Below are 18,271 nucleotides of genomic sequence, written 5' to 3' on the forward strand. Positions count from 1 at the left end.
TACAGGTGTTCGTAAGCACTTGGAGTTTGGTCTGTTGAGTAACAAACAGTCCCAAAAGCTAGCTCTGTTAAATAAAATCTGAATTTGCCTGTGGGCTCATTCCGCGAGCATTCACTGAGCACCTACTACGTGCCAGAATCAGTACTGGACATGGGCGCAAAGACGACCTGGACCTAGTCGGTGGCTTCAAGAGGCGTGTGGCCAGCAGGGGAAGCAGATGCCATAGGAGCTCACAGAACTGTCTTACAAAGGGCGAGCGCTGCGCCAAGCCGAACCGGGAGCTACTGACAGGTACTAAAGCTCAGTAATTTACCGGTGTGGAGAGAAAGGTCGGGGCTGCCCCGAGTCCTAGTCCCAAAGGCCTGCTTCCCCGGCTTGCTGGGCGCGCCAAGAAGGGGAACTGCATTCCTCAAGGGAGACGTGGAGCTGCTGGAAACTTTTTGGAGTGTATGTTTTCATGTGAAAGAGGGAAATGAAATGTGCAGATTTCACTTTCTGCTTTTCCCGGCCACGGGCTCGGCGTGAGCCTGCTGCTGAGAGCGAGCGCAGTTTCCCGGGAGGAAGCGTGGAGTCGCGGCGGACTCGGGCGCGGCAGAGCTGGGCGCGGCGGGCGCAGGGAGGGAGCGGAGAGGTCGCCCGCGCTTGGCTCTCGGAGGGTGCGGGGCGCCCGGGCACCGAGACGCGAGAATCCGATTGCTCCCACTCTGCGGGGGGCAGAGCGGGCTGGCCATGCCGGGGGTGTTGTGCGATCGGGCAGGTGGGCGAGGCTGGCCACCACCTGGGGCGCGGACACGTGCCAGGTGCAGCCCCAGCTGGGGGTCGGGGGACGAGGCTGGCCCCTCCCCGACACCTGGCGCGGCGGTCCGGACCCTGGGCCCCAGGTGCGCTTTGCTCGGGGAGGGATTTTCCGGTCCCGTGGGCAAAGGGACAACCAGGAACTCAGGCTCAGTCTCCACCCCGAAGTGGGGCGGATCCGCCCAGGATAAGACCCGCTGTCCGGCCGAACCAGGGTGTGACCTCCGCGGCCACAGAGGACGAGCGCAGCCCCGTCTGGGCACAAGCGGTAAGGGGCGTCGTGGCCGGGGGTCCTGGGCTCGGGGAAGCGGGTGCCGCGGCCCGCGAGCGCCTCGCGGGGTATCCGGGCCGCGCCGCGCCGCGCCCAGGAGAGGGTGCCCGCCGCCGGCCTGCGGGCAGACCCGGGCCGGCTCCCCGTGGGCAGGGGGGAGGCGAACCCGGCCCTGATCCACCGGCACCCTCCGCAGGACAGCCGGAGCGGTTTACACAGCTCGGATGCCCGTCAGAGACCACAGCAGCTACTTACTGCGTCCCTGTGCTGGGCTTGGGAATCAAAAAGAAAGGATTGCGTTACTGTTCCCTGGAGCTAACTCAGTCTAACACTGCTGACAGTTTACTTTAATTCTTCCTTTACTCCGTTTACGAAACTTACTCCTTTCTGCTAGTTTCTTACCACTTTCTCTCCTCCTGTATCTGACGCCCTTAGCGCAGAGCTGGGCTCAGGCCCACGCTCTGAGTCGGCCAATGGCAGCCTCGCCCTTTTGTGTGGCTTTGACCAGCTGGAGACTTTGGGGCCAAAGAGGATTGCTTTTCAACAACCCGCCAACTGGAAGCGCTCCCCAAGTCGACGCAAGTCTTCCGGGAGCGGTTTGGAGCACTGTGAATCCTGAGTAAACATGTCTCTCATGAAAACCCGGCATCTGCTCTCTCCATCTGAGAGTGGGAAGGATGGCTAGGGTGCCCTCCGCCAAGTTATTCGGGACACCCCACCTCCCCTTCCTTTGCCAGTCACTCTGTTTAGCCAAGCCCAGCTTTTTAACCGATGACAGAGAGGTGGAGGAGAAAGTAGGAGAGGAAGGGGGTGAGAGTGAGAAAATGGGTAACTGGGTAACTCAGGCCACCCAAGAGTGCTGCCTTCCTTGATCCCTATCAAGCCAAGGCCATCCTCATTCAGTTCAGGTCAGATTTCTATTCATTTGGGGGTATACATGCAAGTACACCCCTTACCCCACATGCATACTTGCATGGGGATGCACAAACACGCAACTACTAGATCAAGGGCATCTGTGAAATTCCCCCCTAGATGTTTTTGCTTTTGCTTAGGGATAATTTTTCTTTGAAAGCAATTTAGAGAGTAACATGCACAGTCAAGCTGGACCACAGTAGCCCTCAGCATTTAAAGGGTGAGCCTCCTGGTCATCCCCAGACCCATGTTTAGCAGCATTTCTTTGTTAATGTGTAGCCACTGCCCGATCTTGCATGTCTGTTTGTAGACTAAACCTGTTCTTCTCCAAGGGAGATCAAGGTGAATGGCAGGTACTGGGGCTGGTGGGTAAAGTGCCAGGGACTACCTGAAGCTTCAGGATAAACAAGGGGGAGGGTGGGATTTTCCTTGGGTATCAATTTTACCCAAATGTTTGAGGATTAAAACACTGGAGTAGAATCCAAAAATTATATACCTTTTTAGTCTAAAACAAGAAACTTGAAAAGTGTTTTGCTTGGGCTTTGGGCTATGATCTGGCCCAAACCTAGCCCTTGAGGGTTTGTTTTCACTGCAATTAGGGCTACGTATGCAGGCAGTTCGAATGTCCTCCCTGGAGCAACTTTGAATAACACTCATTTTGTTTAATCTTCACTTCAACCTGAGATGGGGTTATTAACATGGGTTTACATATGAGAGCTCCCAGGCTCCAAGTCATGGTTCTTAGCTGAGTTTAGACCACTCGTGAACTGAGGCTTAAATCCCACTGCCGGGATGCTAAAGCTTGTTCTTTTATCCTCTCCGCCCTCCTCGTAAGACTCCATCAGTGCTTGGTTCATAGTGATTTGGGATCGGGATTTGTGGCTTATTAACTAAATCTTGATCAAATGTTTTTCTTTTCTTGTTCAACTTTCTTCTTGTCAAGCAAGCTGACACATGAAATGTAGTTGAATGAACTATTAATAGAACTATTTTGAATAGAAAGGGAAAGCTGCAGTGGGTGTGGGTATACATGTTAGCTAGTGGCCCTAAATTCTTGAGGGGCTTGGCATGGCATGTGGCCAAGGGAATAAACTCCCTCTTTGTGGCATTTGCCAGAGCTGGATGGTAGAGTCTGGTTGGATTTGAAGTTTGAGGAAGTAGGTTTTGAAACCCATAGGCTGAGCGACCTTCATATTGGTAAGAGTTCTCTCATTAGAGGTGTCTAGACAGAGGCTCAGCAGCCTCTGTTTTTTTTTTTTTTTTTTTTTTTTTTAAGAGATGGGGACTTACTATGTTGCCCAGGCTAGAGTGCAGTGGCTATTTACAGGCACGATAATATTGCACTATAGCTTCCAACTCCCAGGCTCAAGCCATCCTCCTGCCTCAGCCTCCCGAGTAGCTGAGATGACAGGCACATGCAACCACACCTGGCTTACAGCAATCCTTTTCTGATGGAGCTGTGATGGGCAGCAGGGTAAGCTAACCTCTAAAGCCATAGTAACAAAACTTCAGAGTACATCGAAATCACCCAGGATCTTTGTACAACATGCAGATTCTTGCCCTACTTCCAAAAATTCTGATCCATTATAACAAGGTAAGATCCAGAAATCTGTGTATTTAACAGGTTTCCTGAATGATTATGATTCAGGTGTTTTTAGGTGTTTGAGAAACTATGCTTTGGAAACACGTATTTGAATATGTGCATACCTGATAAATTTTTTTTTTTTTAAATAGAGTCTCACTTTGTTGCCCAGGCTAGAGTGAGTGCCATGGCGTCAGCTTTTGCTCACAGCAACCTCAAACTCCTGGGCCCAAGCAATCCTCCTGCCTCAGCCTCCCAAGTAGCTGGGACTACAGGCATGCACCACCATGCCTGGCTAATTTTTTCTATATATATATTTTTAGTTCGCCAATTAATTTCTTCTATTTATAGTAGAGACGAGGTCTTTCTAAGGCTGGTTTCGAACTCCTGACCTTAAGCAATCCACCGCCTCTGCCTCCCAGAGTGCTAGGATTACAGGCGTGAGCCACCCCGCCCAGCCCATACTTGATAAATTGAATAAAGTATTAACAAAAACATATGACCTTCCCAAGGGAACTTAGGCCTTGGTCATTATGTTATGAACTCTAGGTAATTCAGTAAATGCTAAAACCTTCCATTCTCAAGGATAGTTGTATTTAGAGGGAAGGGATCTTGCTATGTTGCCTAGGTTGGCCTGGAACTCCTGGGCTCAAGTAATCCTCCTGAGTAGCTGGGGCTGTAGGAATGGGCTACCATGCCCAGCTCAAGGACAGTTCTTTATTATGCCAATCACATCTCCTTTGCGATTTAACAATAGGTTTTTCTCCTCCAAACTCACCTCATAGTCTTATAGTGCTTAACACCTCTAGAGCAGTATAAAACACCACCTAAAGGTTTTTGTTTGTTGTTTAATTTAATTGACACTGAGATGGATTAGTCCTGTTGTTGGTTTAATTGGGAGTAATTTGTTAGCGTTTGATTGTGTTTGAACTAGACTGAGAGCTTTTGCTATGGGAACCTGAATTGCCACTTTTGAAGAATTCTTTTTAAGGGTTCAAGTTGTTTGAGGTCAGTAAATTGCCATACTGCTTCTTGATATAGACTGCCTAACATAAAAAAAAACCAGGGCAAATGTTAATAGATCCACAGTCAGCACTAGGGATAAATTGCAGCTAAAGGTCAGACTGCAAATTACTATGAAAAAGACTTTCCATGCCTCCCTGGACACCCCTCCCCCATCCCATGACGTTATTAACCCTTAAAGGCCAACAATACAGGGCATGAGCAGGCAGACATGTCACAGAGGGGGACCCCCCCAAAGTCCCTACCCCAGGTGGAATTTTGTCAAGTCATCAGAAAGACCTCCCTGCCCAGTCACTGTGGATCCATTCTTCTGGGTTTAGGCACTTACTCACCCTGGAGAAGTAACATATTACATCATTACCAGAAGCTAACATAGAGGGGCCCTGTGGTTACTAGGAACAAATTCTCCTGATTTATGTGTAATTTAGCTATCTTTCCTGGAGAAAGTCCTTTAGAGAGATAAACCAGGTGGTACAATCAGATCCCAGAATCTTCTCTCTTACTGCTCTGCAGGAGACTCAGGAGAACATTTTCTGGATCCTACTGAGCTTCAGTGTCTGCTGTTGCTACTAGTTGTTGCTGTGCAAGGACCTGTTGACCCTGGCTCTTATCCCTCTAAAGGCCACAGGCCCCTATAAGTATCTGGTTAAAGCCATGGCTCCTCTCTTGAGAAAAATAAACACATATATAACATTTTTATACAGTTTCTGGGAGTTTACAGACACCCTTCTAAACCCAGTCATGGATATAGCCTGAGCATACTTGATCCAAAAATCCAAAATCTGAAATGCCCCAAAATGCAAAACTCTTTGAGCCTGACATGACGCCACAAGTGGAAAATTCCACGCCTGACTTCATGTGATGGGCTGCACTCAAAACACAGTCAAAACTTTGCTTCATGCAAAAAATTATTAAAAAATATTGTATAGGCCGGGCACAGTGGCTCACACCTGTAATCCTAGCACCCTGGGAGGCTGAGGCGGGCGGATTGCTTGAGGTCAGGAGTTCGAAACCAGCCTGAGCAAGAGTGAGACCCCGTCTCTACTATAAATAGAAATAAATTAATTAGCTAACTAATATATAGAGAAAAAATTAGCTAGGCATGGTGGCAATTGCCTGTAGTCCCAGCTACTTGGGAGGCTGAGGCAGCAGGATTACTTGAGCCCAGGAGTTTGAGGTTGCTGTGAGCTAGGCTGATGCCACGGCACTCACTCTAGCCTGAGCAACAAAGTGAGACTCTGTCTCAAAATAAAATAAAATAAAATAAAATAAAATAAAATAAAATATATTGTATAAAATTACTTCAGAGGCCAAAGGGAAAGCTTCCCCTTCCCCCTCTAAAGTTTCAATGAAAAATGAACTCACAAAAGGAAAAACTGGAGAAAAAGCATACAGATTTATTAGCATGTGTGGGAAAATCACAGAGTGATTACTCAATATCATAATAGGGTATAGATACTTATATACCCTAGTGCTTAGGGGAAGGGAAGATGGGGAAGTGTGGATGATTTTAGGGGGCTAGTAAATGATTTTTAGGGGAATTCAATAGGCTTGAAGAACATACAGTGGCCTGGGACAAAGCTTGTTGGGCTGTTAGAGCAGACAGTGGTTCGTGACAAAAGTCTGTCCAGGTGCGTTGACAGACTTCAGTCTTTCTTCCTGTTATATGAGTTCAGTCAGTGAAAACTCAAGAAAGGGACCAGAGGTCATTGTTTTCTTCTTTTGCAGGTCCAGACTTTAGGCACATAAGAGAACTTCAGAGAACAGCTTCATCCTGAGCTTTGGGAGAGACAGGATTGAGAGACAAGAGTAGGTGGGGAGAGGTCAGAGAGACCTTGGTGCTGCTTCTTCAGTTCAGCATGTCAAAGCACCATGTTTTGGGCTATCATTTTCTGAACCCCAACAGATATATACATTGCAGCCTGTGTGTAGTAGCAGAATATTAGAAACAACCTAAATATCAGTTAAGTATTTGTATCTGGCTAAATTATGCAGCATTCATGCAATGTAATACTATGCAGCTGTTGGCCGGGCATGGTGGCTCACGCCTGCAATTCTAGCACTCTGGGAGGCCGAGGTGGGAGGATCATTTGAGCTCAGGAGTTGGAGACCAGCCTGAGCAAGAGCGAGACCCTGTCTCTACTAAAAATAGAAAAGAAGTTGGCTGGACAACTAAAAATATCTAGAAAAAATTAGCTGGGCATGGTGGCACATGCCTGTAGTCCCAGCTACTTGGGAGGCTGAGGCAGGAGGATTGCTTGAGCCCAGGAGTTTGAGGTTGCTATGAGCTAGCTGATGTCACAACACTCTAGCCCTGGCAACAGAGTGAGGTTCTGTCTCAAAAAAAAAAAAAAAATACTATGTGGCTGTTAAAAGTGATCATAGGTCCATAGGAACCTGATACAAAATGATATTAAAGATACTTTTTTTTGCCATTTCTGTATATAAAAATGGACACCATTTATATTCTTATATGCTTGTTAATGCATTAAATACTCCTGGGAGCATACACAGGATAATTATAACAATGGTTGCCTGGGGAGAAGGGGAAGGAAAGTCTTACATATTTATTATTATAAACCTTTTTGTACCATGTGAATTTTTTAAATCACGTTCATGTATTACCGATTAATTTTTTTAAAATAGAGAGTTACAGATATCACATGCCCTTTTAAAATTGTTTGTGAAGAGGGAGAATGAAATAGAAATGAGGAATTATCAAATTTTCTAATCTCAAAATTAACATATGATCATAGACTTCCTTATGTGTATACAAAGAGTTAACATGCAATAATGTTTCAGTTTCCAATGAGAGCAGGTAGCCACTGCTCATTTTTGCCACATGTTTCAATCGGGTTATTGATTCATTTGACTATACTTAAGTTGGTCCAAAAAGAATGTAAGGTGCCCTGAGTTGGTTCATGGGGAAAGCTCTATTTTTAGATCGGCTCCAGTGTGTCTCTAGCTGCAGAAGCAGAGAGAGGAGGTAGATGGGGTAAGTCAGGGCCTGTAACTAGGCAAACCTGCTGGGGTAGGGTCCTTTGTCAGACAAAGTCCTTGCAGTGATTTCAGGCCATGGGCACTGAGAGGTCTGATCTTGGCTGCAGAGCCTGGACCCCCCTCTGGAGCCAGGCTGTGTCTTAGTCTGTGAGAGCTCTGCCTCTCTGTGCTGCTGCCATTAACATCTAATGTTCCCCAAGTGTTTTCTATGAGCCTGGCCCCAGGCTGAAGACCTGGCATGTTATTTTGTTAATTTTTCACCCATATTAAGTGTATGCTAGTATTATTGTCACTAATGTACAGATGAGGAAACTGAGGCACAAAAGAGTTGAGCAGTTTCTTCAAAGTCACATACTGACAAGTGGTACAGCCAGGATTGGAGCTTGGCACCAGGATTCTATATCCCATGCTCCGCCACTCTTTTATACTGTATAATGGGTTAAAAGTGGGGGAATCAGCTGGAAGAGGCAGGGCTGGGAGATTAGGCTGACTGTGGAGCTGGATTCTTTCAGAGGGAAGAGGTAGAATCTATGTCTAAACCACTTGTCCAAGGTGAATTTGATATTAATCTGGGTCATTCTAAGTATCCAGAGGTCCCAGTGGATAGATGAGGAGTGGAGAGCAGAGATTGAATGAGAACAATGTGCTCTCATGATTCTGGTGGCCATTCTTGTAGGAGAAAGACTTAGGGCAGCACCTAAAGACAGGGGAGCTCAGCACCTTGGGGAAGGGTTTCTGGGAGCCAGACAAGAGGTTAATAGCCTCTGTGAGAAGGACAAAGGTTCATTTGTTTTACACACACACACACACACACACACACACACACACACACACACAAATGTGATAGGCAATAGAGATTCAAGACTGAAACACACAGATCCAATCCTTAGGGAGATAAGTAAATCAACAATTCAAAAATCATAGGACTGTATGGTAAGTGGTTTGATACATTCATTATGCACAGACTGCTATGGAATTACAGGAGATGCACCTAACTCCATCATGAGTGGTCAGAGAAGGCTTCCTGGAGAGGCGAGGTTGGAGAAGAAGGGCTTGTGCACAGCCATGGAGATGAGAAAGCAAGACTAAGGCACTCTGGAGGAGTGGTATGTCTATCAGAGCAGCCTAGTCCCAGAAGTGGAGCTGGAGGGCCCTCAGAAACTAAGGTTGTTCTGTAGGACCATACAAGACAGCACTGGAGGATGGATCCTAGAAGATCCAAGGATCCCATATTAAGGACTGCTGGCCTGGATTGTAAATCTCTATTTCCTTTTGTATCTGTTCCTGTGCCTGGCTCAGTTATGTAATACATGTTTTAGGATAAAATGAAAGTGCTGGTACCAGGAAGGAAATCAAGGCAGAGGTTCAGCCTTGCAGAAACATGACTCCTTCTTCCTTGCTTAAATCTGTTCAACTCACCAACATTCATCTTGGACATGATCTCCTCCTCCGATTGACTTAATCTGGGTTAAGGGCCTCTCCTATGTGCTCTTTCTGTGATTCCTCCAGCACAGAATGTTCACACTCTATTAAGTCTGATCACATGCCTGTCTCCTCCACTCAGCTTTGAGCTCCACTGAGGGCAGGGACCATGCAGCTCCCAGCCTTTTGCTAGCAGAGTGCTGAGCACAAAGTGGGTGCTCACTAAAGGTGTGCAGAATGAATGGACAATTTCCCATGGCCTGCAAATTTTAGTCCAGGTTCTAAACCTGGCCTGACACAAAATGATCCAGTTTTGAAAATTACTTTTGCAGCCCTTGCTCCCTTCATGATGTCCTTAAGCTCTAGCTCGAAACCAGACTAAGTACTATTTTTCATGTAAGTTACCATTTGTAATCATAACTGAAGCTTCATTTTTATTGTTCTCTGCCTAGAAAATCCTTTCCCTGTTGAAATCCCATTATTGTTTAAAGCCTAAATCAAATGAGAGCTCTTTAAATCTCAAAGGGAGACTTTGTCTCTGCCCACTCTGCAACTCTAATAATAGTTCTCATGTGCTACTTTGTCACTATATGCATTATATACCCATTCTGTTTCTCTTATAGGTTACAAGCTCCTTGAGGGCAAGATCACATCTCCTCCATTTTTCTTTCTCCTGCCATGCCTTGTACATGATAGGGGCAGAATGAATATTTAAGTAAGGACCTACACACACAGCAAGTAGCAGTTTTGGAACTGGGATCCGAAGACCACCTGTGTAAGAATCAGGGCCTGGACTAAGGCGTGATGAGAATACCAGGGGTGCTTATTTAAACTTGATTACATGAGGTCTCTGAGATTCACTGACTCAAGCCCTAGGGTCCAGGGTCCTGCCCCCCAAAATTTGTATTTCCAAATGCATCCTAGGTGCATCCTAGGTGCACTAGGAATTTGATAACTTTCCTCCATGCTAGGTGCTTTACAGTCTATGTTAATTAGAATCCTTTTGAAGCCATAGCTCTAGATGTCATGTCATGACAATATCCAAGGCCAGTAAAAAGGGAGAACTTGGCTAGCTGACTCTGTCTTTTTAGCCTGGGGGAACAATCTTTCTTTGAAGCTGCTCGGCAGGTTCATCTTTATTTCTCATTGGCCAGAAGTAGATTTCGTGGTCACTCTTAATCTATTCATGGCAGTTGGAATGGGGTTGCCTTGGACCAATCATTATTTCCTCCTGGTTTAGCAAACCCAATCCCTAAACAGAAAGGAGTTTCTCTTAAGGAGGAAGGAAGGTTGACATGATTGCTAATTCTCACAGAAATCCTGCACCATAACCTCTGCTATCCCAACTGTATGCCAAATAAACCAGCTCTCATAGGTGGGGTTAAATCTGGAGGGCAGAGCAGGGACTGGAATTTGGTTCTTGTTCTGCATTCTCAGCCTATGCCAGCACCCATGTGTGGGAAGAGAATTTAATTTGGAGTTTCACAGATATCATAAAATAACAGATCAGGCCTGCCAGGAATAATGCATGCTTGCAGTGGATGGTTTTGAGAACCCTACTGTTGAAACAATCTTTGGCAAGCACATTTCTTGATGATGTAATTTATGTAGGTATTTTTAAAAGTCTCGTGACTCCCCTCCCATTGACATAATTTATCCCCGTTCCCATTCCCTTTAACTTGATGTAAGATCATGAGTGGCAGTCTCCACTTATAGGGTATATATACATAAGGTGGTTTGGGGACCTTTTTAGGCATCAGTAGCTGGAGTCTAGAATTATTGCCATATATCTGAGGTTCTCAAACTTGAGAATGCATCAGAATCACCTGGAGGGCTTCTTGTATTCTTTTCTTAATTTTTAATTATTTATTTTTAATTTCTTTTTAGAGACTGGGGTCTTGCTATGTTGTCCTGGCTGGCCTTGAACTCCTGGGCTCAAGTAATCCTCCTTCCTTAGCCTCCCAAATAGCTAGAAGTACAGGCCCATGCCATCATGCTGGGACAAATTTAGCCATTATTTAAAATTAAATTATATGAACTTATGAGTAACTAAGTTCTATTAAAATGTAAATACTTATAAATAATTTGTATTTACAACAACTCATCATTTCCTAATTATTTTACTACCTTTTACTATTATCTATGCTCTTGAGATTATTTATGTCTATTATAGCTGTGTGGTGGAAATAGTATGTAGTGGTATGCTACTGCTCATTTATTCCCAACTCTAAGCTCAGTGACATCACATTAGTAACTTGAAATATTGGTGGAAATATATACACCAAAGAGGTGGCTACACGTCAGGATTTTCTTTCCATGGAGAGCCAGCTGTTAAGTTTATCAGCACATCCCTGGCCTTCCCATATCTTGTGTGGCAGAGTTGGAGTAAGTTTGCAGGAATAAAGCACCAGTCACTTGGGATCTGCCAGCCCATCTTTTTTAAATTGAATTCTAGCCTTTTCCAAACAGCCCTGCCCTTGGGTGTTTTTGCTATTCCTAAAAAAGGAGGTTTTGGCTAAGTTTAGTAGGAAGGAAACAAGATGAATCATATACTAAGCAAACTACTATAACCTCATGGGCAAGTTCCCTCAACTGTGAAATGAAAGGGCTGGGAGAAAATTAGTAAAAATAAAATAAAATGATTATTCTAGCAATGGGGAAGAGATACTTTTAAAAAGTTTTTTTTTTTTTTTTTTGAGACAGAGTCTCACTTTGTTGCCAGGCTAGAGTGAGTGCCGTGGCATCAGCGTAGCTCACAGCAACCTCAAACTCCTGGGCTCAAGTGATCCTCCTGCCTCAGCCTCCCTAGTAGCTGGGACTACAGGCATGCACCACCATGCCAGGCTGATTTTTTCTATGTATATTAGTTGGCCAATTAATTTCTTTTTTATTTATAGTAGAGATGGGGTCTCACTCTTGCTCAGGCTGGTTTCAAACTCCTGACCTTGAGCAATCCGCCCGCCTCGGCCTCCCAGAGTGCTAGGATTACAGGCGTGAGCCACCACGCCTGGCCTAAAAAGTTTTATTATGGACATTTTCCAATATATACTCAAGCTAGAGAATATTGAAATGAACCCTCATGTATTCATCACCCAGCTCTACTATTATCAACACTTCACCAAAAAAGAGAGGCTTTTCTAACTACTGAAATAACAAGAGGGAGGAATACAAAGGAAAAGATGGATTGGTACAATTTAAAATTTTTCTTCCAAATTTTGACTATATAAAACTAAAAGAAAAATATTATAATAAATTGGGAAAATATTTATAATTAATTTTAGATATACAGTATTAAAATGTATAATATATCATAATTTATGTAAGTATGTTAGTAAAGCATCAACATCCTAAAAATGAGCAAAAGATGCAAACTGGTAATTCACAAATAATACAAGCAGGAAAAAAAGAGAAAGATTCAGTGTTCCTACTACTAATTTAAAAAGACAAGTTAATAATAAGGCTAACTTTTATACCTAAATATTAATTTGTAGGTACATTAATTATTATAATTATTAATTATTTATAAACCAATGATTTGCATATTAATAATAAGTAATTTATAAATAAATAAATGAAGCAAGAAAGCTAGCTTATGGCTGGCTGGGCTTTGGATATCCTTATAAATTTGGAGGACAAATGGAAATATTCGTAATTATCAGATATAAGCAATAGGTCAAAAGAAGAAGATATCTACAAAGCTAATCATAAAGACTGTAGTCGTGGTAGAAAAAACTCAACAACCAATATGAGGAACATTGAGCAAATTATAATATAGATAGAAGAGTATAAATTCAGTAAAATGATAAATGTGGTGATTGTGTAGAATATAGAAAATTAAGTAGAAAGAATAGAACACAAAATCATATACATAGTGTGATTATAACTGTGGTAAAAGACTAGAACAAGCAAAATGAAAGTAGATGGTGAGTTTACATAGTTTTAAAATGTCCTTTACAGTGTTTAAAGTTGACTTAATAATTTACAAAATAAAATGAAAGGGGGAAACAGATGATTACTAAAGGCGTTCCAGTCTCTATGAATGTGAATCTTTTCTGTTTGTAGGTGTGGAAAGATCCATTCTTTTCAGCTTTGCCACGAAAAATTCTACCTGTACCCCCATTCTGCAGGGTTTGGGAAACAAGTTTATCAAATCACACAAGCAACTTAAATAATAACAAAATATTAATAATAATAATATTATAACAGCTGGAGGGAAGGAGAGGTTAATAGGTTATAAATAGCAACAAATAAAATTAGCACTGACTGGGATCCATGGTTCACTGTTACTACCATAAGATCCTGAGGTTGCTAAAATAAAACCAAACAAATTTTCTGCCATGTATATGTATTATCTTTAAAATTGAAAAATAAATAAAGGGTAATTTTAAAAAGCTAACTAGTACTTTGCTAGTTAGCTAACTAGTACTAATTTTAAAAAGCTAGCTAGTACTTTGCTTTATCTTTTCTGTGATTTCTTGTTTTTTTTTTGTTTGTTTGTTTGTTTGTTTTGAGACAGAGTGTCACTCTGTTCCCTAGGCTAGAGTGAGTGCTGTGGCATCAGCCTAGCTCACAGCAACCTCAAACTCCTGGGCTCAAGCAATCCTGCTGCCTCAGCCTCCCAAGTAGCTGGGACTACAGGCATGAGCCACCATGCCTGGCTAATTTTTTCTATATATGTTAGTTGGTCAATTAATTTCTTTCTATTTATGGTAGAGATCGGGTCTCGCTCTTGCTCAGGCTGGTTTCGAACTCCTGACCTTGAGCAATCCGCCTGCCTTGGCCTCCCAGAGTGCTAGGATTACAGGCGTGAGCCACCGGGCCCAGCCTTCTGTGATTTCTTGAGGTGTTAGTATTAAATTTCCATGATCTCTGGTTAGTATTAAATTTTCATTAAAAAAAAATTTGTTGAAACCAACCAGTAGTGAAAAGATATGATTTGGTAAGTCCTTTTTAAATGCATGTGTGCTTTAAAAATCTAAAATCTGTTGTTTGCTTGATAGAATAGAGAGAGGGAGGAGAAGAATGGTCATAGAAAATTAGTCTTGGCCTTGATGTGCTGAATATGGAATATTTAAACCAAAATCTTTAGTCTCAAAAAGATTTACCAATATTATTACACTAGGCATTTTTCAGTCCCTATTTACAATGCTATACTATTCTGCCAAATATTGAAGATGCCCAATAGTTTCCTGAGTGTTTCTTCTGAATAATTAAGTGGATTATTCTCAGGGATAGATTCTTCCTTTAAATATTGTGAGGTTTTGTTCCTGGTCTTATGTTCTCTAGCATTTTGTTATAGGTCCATATTATGTTTTTCTTTTTAATCAAATAGGGGAATGAAGACACTGAAAAGATAAATAAGTTTTTTGTATGAAATTAAAAGAAATAGTCTGATCATTCATGTAAAGTGTTCAGAGCAGTATCTGACCTGATAAGTGTTCAATCAATATTAGCTATAATAATTAGTAACAGATAACTTTAGAGATGTCTACAGTAGAGCTATGCATTAGAAATATAAAGTGAGCCAGCCACATATACAAATTTGAATGATCTAGTGGTTACATTTTAAAAAGTAAAAATAGACAGGAAAAATTAACTTTAATAATATAGATTATTTTACACAATATATTCAAAGCATTATCATTTCAGCATGTATTCAATATAAAAATTATTAATGAGATATTTTGCAGACTTCTTTTTTATACTAAATCATAACATCTGATGTGTATTTTACACTGACAGCACATCTGAATTTGAATGCTAAGTTTTCACTGGAAATACTTGACTTGTACTTAGAGTTCATAAAATGTACAGTTTTCATGTAAATTTACATGCTCGGATTATTTTGAACATACTTAAAAATTTTCCAATAACTAAATCAAGTATCCAAAAATAATTTTCCTTTAATACTTGCATACACTTTGTAAACACCGGTTCATCTTTTTTAGAAGAATTTGACTTTGAAGTGAAAGGCCTATCTACTGCATCTGTCCAAGTCAAGCAAATTCACTAACTCTCATGTCAGTTCTGTCTCTTTTTCTTTGCTGTGCCACTTGTGATGATTGCTGCCACTCCACTCAGTTCTACATTGGTAACAGGCCTTCATTTTTGTTTTCTTTTTTTGTTTTTTTGAGTCAGAGTCTCACTCTGTCACCCGGGCTAGAGTGCTGTGGCATCAGACTAGCTCATAGCAACCTCAAACTCCTGGGCTTGAGCAATCCTTCTGCCTCAGCCTCCGAAGTAGCTGGGACTACAGGTGTGTGCCACCATGCCCCAGCTAATTTTATATATATATATATATATATATATATATATATATATATATATATATAATTTTTTTTTTAGTTGGCCAATTAATTTTTTTCTATTTTTTCTTTTTTTTTAGTAGTGATGGGGTCTTGCTCTTGCTCAGGCTGGTCTCCAACTCCTGAGCTCAAACAATCCTCCTGCCTCGGCTTCCCAGAGTGCTAGGATTACAAGAGTGAGCCACCACGCCCAGCCAGGCCTTCATTTTAAATATTAAAATGTGGCCATACATTTTTTAAACTAAAAAATAAATTAATTATATTGTAATTAAAATAAATAAATTTGGCCGGGCGCAGTGGCTCAAGCCTGTAATCCTAGCACTCTGGGAGGCCGAGGCAGGCAGATTGCTCAAGATCAGGAGTTTGAAACCAGCCTGAGCAAGAGCGAGACCCCGTCTCTACTATAAATAGAAAGAAATTAATAGGCCAACTAATATATATAGAAAAAATTAGCCAGGCATGGTGGCGCATGCCTGTAGTCCCAGCTACTCGGGAGGCTGAGGCAGGAGGATTGCTTGAACCCAGGAGTTTGAGGTTGCTGTGAGCGAGGCTGATGCCACAGCACTCACTGTAGCCCGGGCAACAAAGTGAGACTCTGTCTCAAAATAAATAAATAAATAAATAAATTTAATTACAATGACAACTAACATAGGTATCACTGTACCTTATGCTCTCTGTAAAACATATTTTAAAAAATTCAAATATTGCATCAGTCCCTAGGGAAAAAAATATCATCCAAAGTGAATAAATCTGTTGGTGCCAACTAGATGAGTGATTGTATGTAATATTAGAAAAGGTGCCACATGCCTGACATGCACCCTACACATACAGTGGTTAAAGTGAAAGGTAGCGCTATGAAAGCAATAAAGTTGTGTATAATAGGAAAATATTTTATGCTGCATCAATTGTAAAATTTAAATTTAATTAAAATGAAACCAAATTTAAAAATGTAGTTTCTCAGTCACGCTAGCCACATTTCAGTTGCTTGGTAACATGTAGCTTGTGGCTACTGTGTTGGCGTGTAGAGACTACGTCAAAAGACAGGGTGAACAGAACACCCTTAATCCCACCCTGTGCACCTTTTTGTGTTAGCGTGAGCTTTACAGCAGGAGAGGGGTTGTTTGTGCAGTGCCTGGTCTAATTCCCAGTTTCTAGCTGGTGTTCTCTTTGTTCCTGTTTTTTCTACCCCGATACCTGGTTCGCTGAGAAATAAATAATTTAAAAATATTTATATATAAAAAATACCTCCCAGTATGCACTTCTGCCAGGATTCTCACAGATCATGTCTTTCTGAATCCACTCTGGCAGCATGGTTTCCACCCCAACACCTCTTGGCCAGTTTGGGGGTGAGTAGGGCCAGTAGTTGGCCTACCTCACAGCTCCTCACATCTCAGGGTGGGGTTTTCTAGATGGATCCCCACATCACACAGAGCTGGTAGAGAGATATAACCCATCTCCCCATTCTCTCTCTCTCTCTTTCTCACACACAACCCTCCTCCATCCAGCTCCATCTGCCTTAAGTTAGTTTCAGTTCCTCTCAGCTTCTGCCTAGTCTTCTCAGTTTTGTCATGAGTTTCTCCCTTTTCTTCCCCATGGCTTCAGGAGGTTTTGAATGAGGAATTGGGAGCGGCTGCATCAGAAATAGCAAGTTCTCTGTGTGAATCAGAAATCCACTGTGGAAGAATTTTAACAGTTCTGTTTTTGTGTACTTCTGCTGGAGTCAGCTTGAATTCTGGAAAGATTTGGGAACAGAATCCTGCCCTGGCCCCATGAGGGAGTGGCTGAACCAGTGGGAGAAGGGGTTGCCCACAAATCTAGAACTTGATGATTATTTGCAGGGCAAAAAATGAGACGTTGAAGAGAGTAATATTTATTCTCTGCTCACTCCCAGTTCTCTGGGGTTGAGCCAGTGTAAATCTGTGGAAGAAAACTGGGCTGGCTGCTTTTCCTGTTCGTTCAGAGAGAGTTTTCTTCCTTTATGGGCAAATACAGGTGGCGATGTACCTTTGGAGCCAGAGAAAGGACTGGGCTGTATAGTGCCTGTATTCCTACCTACAGGCAACTTTATCACTGATTCCCTGCAAATCCCTTCCCCCCTATACTTTTTAAAATTTTTTAAATTGTAAATTAAAAAATTAGAGTTATATATATTTATGGGGTATAAAGTGATGTTTTGATTTATGAATACATGTGGAAGAATTAAATCGGCATATTAACATATCCATCACCTCGAATACTTATCATTTGTTGTGGTGCAAACCTTTGAAATTTACTTTTAGTGATTTTGAAATACATCATACATTATTTACTATATTTGACATTCTATGCAATATATTTTAAAACAGAAAACTTATTCCTTCTGCCTAATTCAGGCTTTGTACCCTGGGACCATCATCTACCCATTCTTCTCCCCCTCCGGCCTCTGTAACAACCATTCTCCTCTCTGCTCCTTTGAGTTCGATTGTTTCATATTCCACATGCAAGAGAGAACACGCAGTGTTTCTTTTTCTGTGCTTGGTTTATTTCACTTAGTATAATGTTCTCCAAGTCCATCCATGTAGTGACAAATGACAAACTTTTCTTTTTTAAAGCCAAATAGAATTCCACTGTGTATAAATATCATTATTTCTTTATTCATTCATCCGTTGATGGACACTTAGGTTGATTCCATAACTTGGCTATTGTGTATAGTGCTGCAGCGAACATGAACATGCAGACATCTCTTCAACATACTGATTTCAAATCTTTTGGCTAAATACCATAAGTGGGATTGCTAGATAATATGGTAATTCTATTTTTGTATTTTTGAGGAAACACCATAATGTTTTTGATAATGGCTGTGCTAATATACATTCCCACCAGCAATTGTAAGGGTTCCCTTTTCTCCACACCTCCTGTACTTCAGTCTCTCATTTGGATCCAGTCTGTTCTATTCTCTTCCTGCATCACAAGGATTTTGTA

The 18,271-nt window shown here is 42.1% G+C and overlaps 1 protein-coding gene across 3 annotated transcripts in view; it reads left to right on the forward strand.

Moving 5' to 3' along the window:
- The first annotated feature begins 219 nt into the window (after positions 1-219).
- Positions 220-18,271, forward strand: part of ANXA4 (annexin A4) — a 66,636-nt gene continuing 48,584 nt past the window's right edge. Inside the window, exon 1 of one of the 3 annotated variants that reach the window (XM_012750111.3) lies at positions 220-291. The gene's annotated coding sequence lies outside the window, so the exon portion shown is untranslated. Of the gene's footprint in view, positions 292-908; positions 1,064-18,271 lie in introns of those variants that run through there. The other 2 variants (XM_012750112.3, XM_012750110.3) reach the window with 2 other exon arrangements.

This window comes from Microcebus murinus, chromosome 3 (assembly GCF_040939455.1).
Source record: "Microcebus murinus isolate Inina chromosome 3, M.murinus_Inina_mat1.0, whole genome shotgun sequence".
In the NCBI taxonomy this organism is placed as follows: Eukaryota; Metazoa; Chordata; class Mammalia; order Primates; family Cheirogaleidae; genus Microcebus; species Microcebus murinus.